The sequence below is a fragment of the Montipora capricornis genome, chromosome 1, assembly GCF_036669925.1.
Source record: "Montipora capricornis isolate CH-2021 chromosome 1, ASM3666992v2, whole genome shotgun sequence".
NCBI classification, from domain to species: Eukaryota; Metazoa; Cnidaria; class Anthozoa; order Scleractinia; family Acroporidae; genus Montipora; species Montipora capricornis.
In genome coordinates this window covers 6,872,469-6,887,468 of record NC_090883.1, presented here as the reverse complement: position 1 = coordinate 6,887,468, position 15,000 = coordinate 6,872,469, and the positions used below count along the sequence as shown (strand labels likewise).

The following is a 15,000-nucleotide window of genomic DNA, read 5'->3' as shown; positions in this document are numbered from 1 at the left end:
ATGAAATAAAAGCATTTTCCCTGCGAGAGGTTATATTCCTATCATCCAGAAGCATCAAGAGTCAAGTAGCTCTACGTTTCTTTGAGTCGGTAAGTCTCGCTTAATACAAAATAAAATTTTCACGTCCTGCCCTCTTTTTTGGCGTTTGTGAGTTTTTGTTTTATTTTCCAGTAATTGAACGAACTGAATTGAACGTGCACGTGTTTAATGCGATTATGGGGCAGAACTAGTAATTTTTTTTAAACGAGAGAATAAAAACTGGTGTTTTTTAAAATGGAAATAACAATATCCATAGAAGGATAGAATGTATGTCTTAGTAAGTTGTGTGTTGATGGGCAAGTTGGTTTAAAAAAAGACCAGTGTTTTTGTTATTACAGGTGGCTCAAATTATGTTCCATAGGACATTTGCATGCTGATTCGTGAAACTAATCATGTTTCCATTTATTTGTGCAACGGCCCAATACCTTTCTGTTTCAAATGCTAGTCATTTCTTTGTGGCAAAAGGACAATGCACTGTTCATAACTGTGGGATGTTAGTACCATTAGTAGCTTTCACTTTCCTTAAGCGTCGAATTGAAATTTTTAGAAAAAAATCTTCAAGCATGTGCACAAACTCAAAGAAATGCCAAACTTTAAAATCAACAACTAGCCGGTATAAACGCGATGATGCAGGAGTAAAATTTTTAATGACCTACTAGACTTTCTTTTTCGTCTTTCGGTATCCTGGAAGACTCTCTACTTCGAGAAGTTCGTGTACGACTACGGGCTACACAGGAAGTTCTAACAGTAAATCTAAATGTGTCATTTAAGGCTAAATCATCTGGTACATGTTTATCGCTTCTTGTCTTAAAAAAGAGGAATTTTCTATATGTGACTCTCAAACATTGCGCCTGTTTGGGAAATGAAGTTTCTTTCACAGATCCATAGTTCAACTCAGAAAAGCGTTCTTTAAAATCTAGGCTCGGTAGGTTGGCCTTCAAAGAACTAAATCCTTTCAACTCCAAAGAGCGTTCTTTCTCCAAGGAGCTTTCTCTGAGCTTTGAAAAGCTTCCTTTCAGCTCCGGAGAGATTTCTTCAAGGTTAGAAGAGCTTTCTTTGCTCCTGAAAGAATTCATCGATATCAGTGAGGGCGGACAGAAAAACAAAGTTAAAATATAATGTTTCCTTTTCGCTAACAAATTGACTCATTTTTGTGTACGAGCTTTCTTTGAGCTTAGAAATTAAAGCTTTCTCTGAGCTTCGTAAAGGTTTCTTTGATCTTCAAGGAGTTTTCTTTCCGTTTGAAAGAATTCTTCATCACAATAATTATATTCCGGCGACATGTTCGAACTCACGATAATAATACGTTTTTTAACAAGCTAAATGTCTCGATGAGACATTGAGAAACAACTCCGAACGTATATTTTAAAACAGAAATTGATTTTATGAAACGAGTTGATAAAGGTCGAATAACCACCTTGAAAGATTTGGAAAGCTGACGTTTGGAGCGTTAGCCCTTCGTCGCGACGAAGGGCTAACCCTCGAAACGTCAGCTTTCCAAGTCGCAACACTTCGGCAAATCCCAAGGGGTGTAAACACTTTCCATTGTTACATTTTTTCCATCTCTCTGCATCGTGTTTCATGTGCATGCGCATTAAGTTATCAGTATACCCCAAATGACAACCTCGCGCAACCTTAACACTTGGAGCACTCCAAGAAAGTGAAGAAGAGAGACCCCGGGGACTAGGTTGAACGTCTCGTTGTCGCTGCTTCACGGTCACACGTTTCTTAAAAACCCCAATAAAGTATACATTTTCTGAAAGCTTAGGAATTGTAAATCCGATTATTGTTAATTTGAGGCCAGAAATAAAAACATTTCCTTAAATAGCCATCATTTTCCAAAAGTATATAGTTTCACAAATTGAGTTCGTTTCCGGTCAGAATTCAACCGGAGAAAGCGAGCAACATCGCTACCTTTTCTTCACACCTTGATCTAAAAACTGTGTCGGGGAATTTCGATTAATTGTCTGGTTTGTTTTTTATAAGCTGTTAAACTTTTAGTTTTTATAAAAGACGCATTAGCTTTGCTTCAATACTCCGAGAACCCTCATGGGCTTTCTTTTGGCTCGCCGTTGGAAGCCATGGTTGATACAAACGCTACATTGCTTAATTTAAAAATGTGTGAAATCCAATAGAATTAACTAACTCAATCTTTTCAGCCAATAGTGGACTTTGATAAGATTAAGGCTTGGTTTTCGTCGTCAACGCACACAGTATGAACCTTGGATTGAGATGAGACACTCGTCGCGGCGGCTTTTTAGTCATTTTTAGGTACGAATTCAATCTTCTTCTTCAAGTTCTTAACAGTTTTTGGAACCAGCAAGGCCTGATTTAGCAACAGAACGGGAATGTCAGTTGACGATGGCGAGCAGCAAAAATATCCATATTAGGTCATCTTAGAGTAGAATCCCAACTATTCTTCGGGCTCTCCTTTCGTCAACTGACGTTCCCTTTCTGTTGCTAAATCAGGCTATTGTGCAATTGTCAGGGACTGGGGTAAGGTAAAAAATTGTTGTCAGTTTTCATGCTTTAAGAAGAGGACCGTCGCGCACGCAGTCAATTCGCTTATTGATGTCAATTCGTCACATGGTATCTTTCATAATTCCGCTTCGGAATATGTAAACACCTCTGGAAAAAAACGTTTTGACGAGTCTCAATAAATGAGAGAAAGGCACAGAATTCGACTTCTCCTTTCTTCAGCTCGGTGTCTGGTGACCGTCTACTTTTGGCGGCGATTTTACTATTGATCCGGTCCGTGTTTTGTCAATCCGATCCGATCCGATCCCATCAGGTCCGGTCGGGTCCGGTCCCGGTTTTGCCAACGGCCTAACAAACTGACTAATGAATGTTCACTCTGCTCTGCTCGAGTTTAACATTTAAGTTGCTAGTGGAAGGCCTGAGGCATCCGAAGCAGTCGTGTCAGACATTACTTGAGAAACAAGGTGCTAAACCCTGGCCTCAAAGATTAATCAGGGGCACCCAACGTCAATTTTCTGAAAATATCTGTTCGGAAGACGATTTGAGATCTAGAATTTTCGGAACATTTGTTGTAAACTTTCTTGCTTGCCTGCCCCTCCTAGGATTTTCGAACATCTGAAAAATGGTATAACTGCCCATTTTTAACGGATTTTTATCCTAAAAAGGTCACCTAGAATTTCCGGGAGCCTTTTTTCTGGCTAAAATTTTCGAAAAGGTAAGTTTTGATCCCTATAATTTTCGGATCACTAAACTTTCAGCTAGGAAATCCGAACAGATGAAAACTTTTTAGGGGATAAAAATATGCCTATATCTACCGTTTAAGTACTAAAATACGTTTAACAATGCTATATTTAAGAGGCTGTCCGCGTAAGAACGGATAAAGCAAATTTCGGACCTTCACCGATTGGCCTCATTTTTTCAGTGAAAGTCAACCATTATATCCAATGTACAAATATCGCATTTATTCCAATCAATGCGATTTTTTCATTTTTTTCGAGACGATTTTCAAAATGCCCTCGAAACTGGCTAAATTGCCCTGACAGACTCTGGAATTTTGCTATGAACGTCGGACGCTGCCAAAACAAGTTTTTTATTCTAATAGGCTCAATGTTTTACAAGCAAAAGTTTCATCTTTCCTCAACATTACCAGAAATTTCAGACAAAATGGCGGACGCCCAGATTCGACCCAGACCTTCCGCTCTCCCAGAATGGCCGCCGATCGTTATAGAGAAATGTATGGAGAAAATTGAAGAAGTGGAAATTTCAGATTTAAAGTGGCATACACGACATTTGCCGACCTCTAAATGTAAAGTGTACGTACCATATCATTATTTACGGTAGTTTTGGTCTCTCGAAAGTTCGCCAACGTGCCGCCAACAACACATTTTACGAACGGCTGTTACAGTTCCTTGAGCTCTCTAATTCTTTCAAAAAAGCTCAGAGGTGCCTACCTTCCCTCCACATTTTAGAACATTTCGTTGATGTGAATCCTTGGTGCCGACCTCTCTAATCGTCGATCGATGTTCAAACTTTAAAACGTGATAAAAATCAGCCTTTATCCATTTCCCAAATTACCGCCCAAATTGCGATAAAAGAGGTAAAAATACATCCATTTCTGCGATAAAAGCGGCCCAAAACGCACCACTGCGCTTATTATTCCTTGTGAAAAGTAGGGTTTCTGTCTCCAGTTTGTTTTGATCGCCATCTTTACAGGTGGGTACTTCATATATGATTATTACTTTTTAAGGATTAAACCACTGCAAAAACCGTGTACGATCAAAACTTGCTCTACGTTGGATCAAAATAGATCGTGACCACACCATAAAAAACTTTAAAATAGAAAATATCCTGCAAAGGTTGGTCAAGACAACGTGAACATAGGCGTTGTTGCTTGCAATATTTCGGCTGGCCAACACCAGCCTTCTTCAGGTTTATTGAATGGATAAATGCTAGTAACAAGATCTTTATATTTACCGGAAATGACATAAAAATGCTACGTGATGTGTTATAAAAACGGAAATGCATAAAAAAGAGGAGAGAGAATAATACATGATAACAAGATGAAAAAAAACAAAAGAAAATTAAAAGGTAGCTAAACTAAATTACATTTCATCTCTTCTGTTAAGGCCTGCAGGCTCCAGTGTTTTTCCTCTGTGTATGAGGAATGCCTCACGAGCCTTTCTGATGGAGTCACGACTAGTGTGTAGTTGTTCGAGCGGTATAAGGATCATGTGATCCTCCGCGTGACCACTGGTCAGGAAGTGTCGTGAAACCGCAGTGGGGGTATAACTACAAAAGGGGCTTATAATAGGTCGCCTATGTTCATTAAAGCGGTCTTTAAGACGACGTTTGGTCTCTCCGATGTACTGAAGATTACATTTAGTGCACTGAATCATGTAAATTACATTAGGGGTTTCACAAGTAATATGTGATTTGATTTTGAAGGTTTGTCCAGTACTGTAAAAAGTATATTGATTACGGCCATCCTCAATAAAAGGACAGGCGGTGCAACTAGTTTTATTGCACCGAAACGAGCCGGATGGAGACCCAGATTGGTCGGTGTAAGTAGGTTCCGGCAATTTAGCTCTAACTAGTATGTCACTAATGTTTTTACAACGCCGGTAGGCTACTAAAGGGAGATTAGTAAAAACATTTTTACAGCGACCAGATGAATAAAGCACGTTTGAGTGTTTGTGAATTATACGGGATATGTTAGGTAAAGCGGGGTTATAGGTAATAACGAACGGAACAGTATCTGTCTGTTGTTTAGGTTTGGGTTTAAGAGCGTCGTTTCGGGAAATGTCAGAAGCACGTCGTATCTGGGTTTTAAGGAAATTAAGTTCGTAACCTCGGTTGACGAGGTAGTCCATAAGTTCCTTACAGCGTTGTTTGTAAGTGTCATTGTTGGAGCATATGCGTCGAAGGCGAAGTGCAAGGCTATATGGAATGGAACGTTTAGTGTGGGTGGGGTGGCATGAGGAGATGAGTAAATATTGATGTTTGTCAGTGGGTTTAGTGTAAAGATCGGTTTCTATGAGACCATCCTTGAGTGAGACCATCACATCAAGGAATGAAATATTTGTGAGGGAATGCGAACAAGTGAATTTAATGGTGGGATGAAGGTTATTGAGATAATCGACAAATACTTTCAGTTTATCTGAACCTTCAGTCCAAATAACGAAAATATCGTCCAGAAATCTGAGCCATGTATGAGGTAAATACAGTGCGTTAGTGAGCGCGTCCTGTTCGAATTTGGCAAGAAAAAGGTTGGCAAATGAAGGAGCCATTTTGGTGCCCATAGCAGTACCGTGTTTTTGTAGGTAGTGTTTGTTGTTAAATGTGAAATTGTTCATGTTGAGGATGATCTGTATGAGGTCGCAAAGGGTTTCCGTGGGGATGTCCTTATCGTTGCGTTTTCGAAGGAAAAAGCGGCAAGCCTCAATACCTTCACTGTGAGGGATGTTGGTATAAAGAGAAGTGACGTCAAGCGTGACAAGTATGGCATTGTCGGGAAGTGTGTTGATTGTGTTCAAGTTGGCAAGTTTGTTAAGGAAATCAGTAGTGTCTTTAACGTAAGACGGAACAGTGTGAACTAATGGTTTTAGGTAGTAGTCAACAAACTGAGAGATACGTTCTGTGGGGTGGTTGTTAGAAGAAACTATGGGTCGTCCAGGATTGTTTACTTTGTGGATTTTGGGGAGTATGTAGAAGCGTCCAGGTCTGGGGTCGTTTTGTACAAGGTACTGTTTTGTTTTTACGTCAATAAGTTTGTTGTTGAACATGCGTTTAACGTATTCAGCAACTCTTTTTTGTATCATGGCAGTCTTGTCCTTTCCTTGTTGTTCGTAGAAGGTTGAGTTATTCAATATTCGGTTGCATTCGTTTATGTACCAGGATCTGTCCATTATCACAGTCGCCGATCCTTTATCGGCCGACTTGATGATAATGTCGTGTCTTTGTTTAAGTTGACGTAATGCGTCACGTTCTGTCTTAGGGAGATTGTCACATACGCGGTTGGGTTTGGAGGTCAACAAGTCACGTTTTACAGCATTAAGAAAAGCGTTAAGTGCATCGTCTCTGTTAGTCGGGGGTGTCCAAACACTTTTAGGGTGGAAGGGGTTAGGTTCGTCGCTGGATACGTTATCATGAGAAAGTTCTGTAATGCGTAAACGACGGGCGAATTCGTCAAAGTCTGCATTAACTTCAGACCAGTTGATTTGTCGTGGAGTGGGGCAAAAAGTAAGACCTCTTGCTAGAAGTTGCGTTTCGTCGGGCGTGAGTGTGACGTTAGATAAGTTAACAACGGAAGATGGGTCAAGAGGTGTGTTAGTGTTAGGAGTGGGTAGTCGTTTAGTATTTTTTCGTCGCCTACGTGGTCGTATGTTATCGTGGTTTTGAAGAGAGGATGGCGTCGGGTGGTTAGTAGAATGTATTTGTGACTGATTGTGAGTTGAGTGGTTAGGGTTAGTGGGGTTATACTGGCGTGTAAAATGGTTTTTACGGAGTCGACGGTTAAAAAGTACTGATTCTAAAGAATGGGCCATAGAGGCTAACTTATCATTATAATAATTAAAAGATTCTTCACTACTGTTCTTACGCAAGAGCTCCTTTTTGATAACAAGTTCCTTTTGAAGTGCTTGTATTGTCCTGCGGCATTCTTGGGTTAGTAATTTCAGATAGTTTCTTCCACAGATGTATTGATTTTGTTGCCATTGTTTGTAAAAATAGCGACTGGTGGTGGAAATAGTTGGACGACACTTGGGTAGAAGACCTTTCGGAATGATGTTGTTGTTTCGGAAGAAGAGATAGTTTTTCAAGTGATGTTGGTGTAGGACGAGTTTTAGTTGAATCTTTTTGGAGGCGTTGAAGAACTTGGTCAGTTTGGGTTGACGTGGATTAGGTCCATTGGGGCCGGGATTTGGGTGGACATCCATACATGATAACAGAAAGCTGTAGAAGTAGTTGAATGAAGGGCTTGAGTTGGTGAAGATATCTTGAGGTCCTGTAGAAATGCTGGGAGTAGTTGAATGAAGGGCTTGAGTTGGTGAAGATATCTTGAGGTCCTGATCAGGACAGACTTGGGAGTTCGTGGCAGTGAGAGAGATGGCAAAAAATGTAGTCAGAATAGCGAGGATAACCACAGTAGCCAGAGATCTTGTAATATCCCGTTCGTAGGTTTGGATTGGACGGGAAGTCATGCCAGTCCTGCGATAGCTAGACTTAGTAAAAAGTCCAATGTGCATTCTCCATGTGTTGATGTCAATGCCCATTATAAAATGCAAGGTGATCGGATCAATCCAGATCGACGGTTTTGAAAAATATAACTTTTTAAGGATTAAACCACTGCAAAAACCGTGTACGATCAAAACTTGCTCTACGTTGGATCAAAATAGATCGTGACCACACCATAAAAACGTAGGCGACGAAAAAATACTAAACGACTACCCACTCCTAACACTAACACACCTCTGGACCCATCTTCCGTTGTTAACTTATCTAACGTCACACTCACGCACGACGAAACGCAACTTCTAGCAAGAGGTCTTACTTTTTGCCCCACTCCACGACAAATCAACTGGTCTGAAGTTAATGCAGACTTTGACGAATTCGCCCGTCGTTTACGCATTACAGAACTTTTTCATGATAACGTATCCAGCGACGAACCTAACCCCTTCCACCCTAAAAGTGTTTGGACACCCCCGACTAACAGAGACGATGCACTTAACGCTTTTCTTAATGCTGTAAAACGTGACTTGTTGACCTCCAAACCCAACCGCGTATGTGACAATCTCCCTAAGACAGAACGTGACGCATTACGTCAACTTAAACAAAGACACGACATTATCATCAAGTCGGCCGATAAAGGATCGGCGACTGTGATAATGGACAGATCCTGGTACATAAACGAATGCAACCGACAATTGAATAACTCAACCTTCTACGAACAACAAGGAAAGGACAAGACTGCCATGATACAAAAAAGAGTTGCTGAATACGTTAAACGCATGTTCAACAACAAACTTATTGACGTAAAAACAAAACAGTACCTTGTACAAAACGACCCCAGACCTGGACGCTTCTACATACTCCCCAAAATCCACAAAGTAAACAATCCTGGACGACCCATAGTTTCTTCTAACAACCACCCCACAGAACGTATCTCTCAGTTTGTTGACTACTACCTAAAACCATTAGTTCACACTGTTCCGTCTTACGTTAAAGACACTACTGATTTCCTTAACAAACTTGCCAACTTGAACACAATCAACACACTTCCCGACAATGCCATACTTGTCACGCTTGACGTCACTTCTCTTTATACCAACATCCCTCACAGTGAAGGTATTGAGGCTTGCCGCTTTTTCCTTCGCAAACGCAACGATAAGGACATCCCCACGGAAACCCTTTGCGACCTCATACAGATCATCCTCAACATGAACAATTTCACATTTAACAACAAACACTACCTACAAAAACACGGTACTGCTATGGGCACCAAAATGGCTCCTTCATTTGCCAACCTTTTTCTTGCCAAATTCGAACAGGACGCGCTCACTAACGCACTGTATTTACCTCATACATGGCTCAGATTTCTGGACGATATTTTCGTTATTTGGACTGAAGGTTCAGATAAACTGAAAGTATTTGTCGATTATCTCAATAACCTTCATCCCACCATTAAATTCACTTGTTCGCATTCCCTCACAAATATTTCATTCCTTGATGTGATGGTCTCACTCAAGGATGGTCTCATAGAAACCGATCTTTACACTAAACCCACTGACAAACATCAATATTTACTCATCTCCTCATGCCACCCCACCCACACTAAACGTTCCATTCCATATAGCCTTGCACTTCGCCTTCGACGCATATGCTCCAACAATGACACTTACAAACAACGCTGTAAGGAACTTATGGACTACCTCGTCAACCGAGGTTACGAACTTAATTTCCTTAAAACCCAGATACGACGTGCTTCTGACATTTCCCGAAACGACGCTCTTAAACCCAAACCTAAACAACAGACAGATACTGTTCCGTTCGTTATTACCTATAACCCCGCTTTACCTAACATATCCCGTATAATTCACAAACACTCAAACGTGCTTTATTCATCTGGTCGCTGTAAAAATGTTTTTACTAATCTCCCTTTAGTAGCCTACCGGCGTTGTAAAAACATTAGTGACATACTAGTTAGAGCTAAATTGCCGGAACCTACTTACACCGACCAATCTGGGTCTCCATCCGGCTCGTTTCGGTGCAATAAAACTAGTTGCACCGCCTGTCCTTTTATTGAGGATGGCCGTAATCAATATACTTTTTACAGTACTGGACAAACCTTCAAAATCAAATCACATATTACTTGTGAAACCCCTAATGTAATTTACATGATTCAGTGCACTAAATGTAATCTTCAGTACATCGGAGAGACCAAACGTCGTCTTAAAGACCGCTTTAATGAACATAGGCGACCTATTATAAGCCCCTTTTGTAGTTATACCCCCACTGCGGTTTCACGACACTTCCTGACCAGTGGTCACGCGGAGGATCACATGATCCTTATACCGCTCGAACAACTACACACTAGTCGTGACTCCATCAGAAAGGCTCGTGAGGCATTCCTCATACACAGAGGAAAAACACTGGAGCCTGCAGGCCTTAACAGAAGAGATGAAATGTAATTTAGTTTAGCTACCTTTTAATTTTCTTTTGTTTTTTTCATCTTGTTATCATGTATTATTCTCTCTCCTCTTTTTTATGCATTTCCGTTTTTATAACACATCACGTAGCATTTTTATGTCATTTCCGGTAAATATAAAGATCTTGTTACTAGTATGTATCCATTCAATAAACCTGAAGAAGGCTGGTGTTGGCCAGCCGAAATATTGCAAGCAACAACGCCTATGTTCACGTTGTCTTGACCAACCTTTGCAGGATATTTTCTATATGATTATTATTATACAGAATATCGCTGGCTAAGTGTACTGTGGGCCCTGATTTTTGAAAATTATTTTTACTCTGCCAATTCACACGCATGAAACGAAGTTGTTTCTTCTCTCTAAAATCGTCATTCGAACAGGAGCCCAGACTCTAGTTTCCCCTTTTTCATTCTCCCTTGTATGACAACCTCAAAAAAGAAATTAAATTGATTCAGATCCTTTGATAGTGTGTTATTTCAGTCCTTGTTTTTTCTATGTACTGCTTTCTTTATGCCGCCATCTTGATAATTTGAAACCGCGTGCCAAATACCTCGCGGGCGCAAAATGTCGCCGATTTCTGGTAATGACATTTTAACCGTTTTTAAGGTCCCCAATATAATAACCTAGCGAAAACACTATTTGGCAACGCAGGGGCCACCTTTGGTAAGCATGACAGCCGCGATTCTTTGGGAGTGTACCGGATAATTTAGTTATGCTATCTTATTAGTGGGGGTGCTTAGGGCTGAACCAGGAGCTCATGGCTAGGAGCTAACAACATCCCTATATTCCTGTCACGGCGTTTTCACAGACCGATTTATTTTGAGATTGAATTTCCCGCGGATGAGACTCCCGCAGGAGCCCGATGACCCATCTCAAGAAACTAACGTGACGTCACAGTGTCACCTAACCGGAACTGCCTCTGTTTTCTTCGGAAAAGGTAGTCTAACAGTAGATCGGTCTGCAAAAATGGCGTGACTAAAAATGCCGTGACATAGGCTTAATGTGGGAGTTGCTCGCTCTTACTCATGAGCTCGTGGCTGAACAAATCATGGGCTTGATACGGGGTAATCTGAGGTGCGAAGTATGGACGGAAGAGAAAAATGATCCTCGCACTTGAATTTAACCAGTTGTCTCTCATTGACACCTGAAAAATCATTTGATTCCAACAGGATTTGAACTCAAGACCTCTGTGATGCCGGTGCAATGCTCTATCAACTGAGATATGAAGCCACTCAGGTGGGAGCTTATCAAATTTTTGGGCTCATTTGTTCCCGTGAAGGATTCAGTGAATGAAATGAATGCATACAGTATTTGAAGTGGGGCAAGAAATTGCCATGGGTTCAAATCCCGTTGGAGCCACCTGAAATTTTTCAGGCCAGGGTTGCTCGAAGCATGGTTAGCCTAACCAGGCTTCGAGAATCCGGCCTCAGGTGTCTATAAGAGATAATTGCTTAGCTTGTCTAGAAAAGTGCGAAGATCATTTTTCTTTTTCATGGAATAATTTCTTTCAAATAATAGTTATCTTATTCGAGGTGGCATTTTTCGACCATTTCCTGATCGCCTTGAAAATGAAAGGGCCCTTGCATTTTTAATGACAAACTATGAATGTGTTTGAAACGTCTCTGCAGCCTTCAACCCAGGTTTTGGTCTTTCTTTTCATTGCCGAGCCGGAGTCCGTTATATTCCCCACGAAGAGAGACTGTCGTTAACTGCGGTGCTCACAACCAAGGTTGCTCGAAGCATGGTTAACGCTAACCAGCGTTAAATACCATGCATGAAAACCACTAGGTTTTGATAGCTCTTAATCAACCGTTAGCGCGGCTAACCAGGCTTCGAGCAACGCTAACCGGCCCTAGGGGGCCAATTTTTTCGTGCAATTACTTTCCGAATAAATTAACTTTGTTGTACATTGCTCCTACAGAGATATCTCGTTGCCCGTGGGTAAGCAAATCATGTGTACCCGATCCCCCGAGAGCCGGCTAAATAACGCCGTGACACAATTTCAATTTCTTTAGGCACAAGTGTCCACATGCAAGGATAATAGTTAATGACAATCTACAAACGGCCTAACTTATTATTCAGCTGGTTGCCTTTTCCTTGGATGATTTCTTGCTGTTTACCTCAAACAGGGTTGGGTGCATGGCACATGTACAGAGGATTGTTCACACGAAATTCAATCCTGACGATTTCCTTAAGCACGTTTTCGGGGTAAAGATTCTAATATGACCGCAAACATTGTGTATGGTCAGAAACTTTGAGGCTAATGGAAAGGCAATTCAGGAAGCGTTTCACCTGATTGATTAAACAGAATTTCAAATGTTTACCATTAAATTGAGCAGTCGACGTCATCACTTCAAAAGCAAATGCGCACGTGGGCGAATTAATCAGATCTTATTGGTTGGACGTGTCAACTAAGACGTCCAGGATCAACAGGTCCATTGTAAGTGAAATGGTGGCTTGTACTGTGGAAAAACCAGTCACCGTGTAAAAGAATCCAATCTGACAGCTTCTTAGCTCTCGTCTTCTGGAAAAGCATCGGCGAAACCAACAGATTCGAAGAGTTAAGAATATTGCCGTTCTACCTAATGCAGGTGAGTTAGCCGATAAAACCAAGATAATGTAATGAATGGAATATGGAGGTTTCTAGCTCTATCCGACAAAACTGTTAAGTGCTGTATATCAAATCATATGATATGTTAAGATATTCAAATGCAGCATTTTCAGTCGCTTTAATGTTCGCTTCACACAGATTGGTCAGTTAAGGATTGACAAGTGCTCGGGAGGCATTCGACTTCCATGTGAATCACAGGTGGATCTTTCTACTAGTTAAGAAAAAATTGAACTTTGAATCCTTAAACTTGTTTATAACTGACCTCGTTATATCTGTCAAGCAAGTTACATCATCATTAGTCGTGACATTGATCAGGCGCCAATCTTGGCCTTCCAATATCTGATACAATGTATTTGTTATGCACGGTGGTGTTTACAGACCCCCTTCGCGATATCTCAAGTAGTCATTCAATTTATGTCACAGCTCGTTAACTTCCCCCACCTTTTTGTTTGACTACTTCTACTTCCGTTATATATATTACCTCTCTAAAATCTGCCTTTACTAATTGCTTAGCGGTTACTTATTTACAATTTGCAATTGTTTTATATCTTCAAGCCAAAGGATGCCCACACGCATACTTTCAATCAGTCCTTTAAGAACACAAGTGGACTACTTAAGGTTTATGGTGGTCGTAGTCATATTGAAGACCAACATTTGAACAAATCCATTGACCTTTACATTTCATACATAGTTGTGGCGCATGAAATCTCTCACGGCTGGACTCAAAGTGCATCATCAGAGGACAGATCACTGCTTTCTGTTGTCCCTGATTACCAATGAGACCTCATCGACTTTCGGGAATCACTTTTATCTTTTGAGCTTTAATTTATTTTCCGAATGACTATTGTTTCCTCACGGGTTAAAATTGAAGACTTTTTGAAACTTCAAATATACACCTTCAGGGTGTCAAAAATATTTTTTCAAGCGACGAGATTTTAGCCACATTAGTGTAAGGTGCTAGTGACACCGAAAAACGTTAGTAAACGAAACTGTTCGTTATTGACCCATTCAGTATTGAGTCGAAACCATCTGGCCTTAGAAGTTCAATGGCTGTACAACTAACTCTATTCAGTTGGTACGTCACTATCCAGAATATAAACTATACTTCACGTTAATAACGGTTGTCCAAGGTTTTCGTGCACACCATTTCATACTTAAATGTGTCTAGAGTGTGCATATTCATGGTTACGGGAGGAAATACTGAAATCTCTGTTAGATATTTGTTACTTATTCACCGGATAGTCCCGAAACTTTACGGGCCATTTTCTGTTGTCACAATTCCCTCTGTGTCTCAAGGACGGAGAGGATTTAAGTCGTCAAACTTCACAGTCAGTTTTCTTTTTGTTACCTTGAAAACATGTTTAAAATTCGGCTCTCCTGAACAAGCAGTTGGCAGGTTCACAAATGGTCTTTCGGGCCAGAAAAGGTTTCGGGACTTTCGAGAAACGGGCCCCTGGTGGCAAATCGTTGTACAAAAACTGATCATGTGTATAATGATTTGAAAATTGAAGGACCAATTTTAAGCTGGTTGAATATTTGAATGTGTTTAATTCTTTAAGAAATTTCCCCGTTACGTATTTTTGTGATGTAAAATTATAAACCGAACAAATTGGCTACATTATTGATATTATAAATTCATACCAAAAACCATCACGTTTTTCGAAAAAAGTGGAAACTATAATGAAATTCTATACACGTTGGCAAATTGACCACACACGAAAAAAGAGCAGGATTTACGGAAGTACTTACCAGTACAAACATGGTTCTATTTTAGTCTCTTCATAAACAAACTTATCGAAAAGAAGAATATTTATAGCGACAGAACACTTGCTGTCTCTCTCGTTGATTCCACTTTAACCGTTGCTGATTGTGCCTAAAAGTGGCAACAGCACTAAGGTGAGTAGATCTTCTGAATATGATGACCATTTGTAGTGTACTGGACAAGTTAGTTTCCTTGAAGTGAAGTATAAAGTGAATTTAAAATACCACTGGGCATTACTTTTTATTTCAAGAATAAGCACTTATGGGCGGAGAAAACGCGAAAAAATAGGAAGAAGGGAATTTGTTTAAAGGTGATTTTACTGTTTTTATTTTCAGAGAGATTGCATTGTCAAAAAAAAAAACCTTAGTCAGTAAACAACTGTACTAAAATTCAATTTTAAATTCCAA

General features: G+C 40.3%; 1 protein-coding gene and 1 long non-coding RNA gene across 3 annotated transcripts in view; both read left to right on the top strand.

The window, feature by feature from the left end:
* Positions 1-1,097, top strand: part of LOC138046228 (uncharacterized) — a 30,395-nt gene extending 29,298 nt beyond the window's left edge. For both annotated transcript variants that reach the window (XM_068892969.1, XM_068892932.1), the window contains exon 3: positions 1-1,097. This exon is cut by the window's left edge and continues 2,553 nt beyond it. The gene's annotated coding sequence lies outside the window, so the exon portion shown is untranslated.
* Positions 1,098-10,805: 9,708 nt separating this feature from the next.
* Positions 10,806-15,000, top strand: part of LOC138046170 (uncharacterized) — a 25,079-nt gene continuing 20,884 nt past the window's right edge. Inside the window, exons 1-2 of the long non-coding RNA XR_011131715.1 lie at positions 10,806-11,456; positions 12,350-12,811. This is a non-coding gene — a long non-coding RNA (uncharacterized lncRNA). The remainder of the gene's footprint in view (positions 11,457-12,349; positions 12,812-15,000) is intronic.